We start from the raw sequence: 792 nt of genomic DNA, 5'->3' as shown, positions 1-792 counted from the left end.
GGGTCCATGAAGCCTGAGGGTCAGGGGACTTGTGGGCTATTTGGTAGCCCCTTTTGGCACTCTTAGCAGGATTGCATGGGTGCAGGACAGCCACTGGGGCTGATTTGGGCAGGCTAGAGTGTGGGACAGGAACAGGGCTGTGGAAGCAACTGGACCTCAGAGTCCCAGCCCAGCAGAGAACTTCTCTAAGCCAGGGACCCAGCACCCAGGAGGATTCTTTGCCCCTCCTCAGTGTCTTCACCCTATCCCCCAAAAGCTGGCTGACCATTTGCCAGTTAGAGAGCAAGAGAGGGCTGCAAATATCTGGAGGGAGGCGGCAGCAACAGAATTAGGGCCTGGAGGGACTGGCCGCTGCTGTGTAAAGGGAGGCTGGATAGGGTCCCCAGATGGGGTATTGTCTAATACCTGCATCCTCCCCAACTTCCCCCACTTCCAGCAACCATAGCTAGCCTACTCAGAGGGACTGGGTGCTGTGGTGATCCCGCCAGCCCACTGGGGCCGAGAGAGAGGACGCCGCAGGGCTTGAATGAACCAGAAGACAAAACCTTCCAAAACTGCCCCTGGCCCATGGACTGAGCCGGAGTCTGATTTCGCGCCAAACAAAAATGAACACTATTAGTGAGGTTTCAGGAGAGCCGGTGATTGAATGCTCCCAGGCAAGGCTTCCCTTTGTTAGCAGAAGAAAATAAAGCGTGCATTCACACTCCCAAGTTGAGGTGCGAGAGCAGCTCTTGCAGCAGAGGGAGGGCACCAACAGAAAGCCTCTTCCACCTTCCCGTCTTCCTCCGCCTG

Source organism: Bison bison, unplaced genomic scaffold (assembly GCF_000754665.1).
Source record: "Bison bison bison isolate TAMUID 2011002044 unplaced genomic scaffold, Bison_UMD1.0 scf7180017864364, whole genome shotgun sequence".
Taxonomy (NCBI): domain Eukaryota; kingdom Metazoa; phylum Chordata; class Mammalia; order Artiodactyla; family Bovidae; genus Bison; species Bison bison.
Note: the sequence above shows the minus strand (reverse complement) of the source record.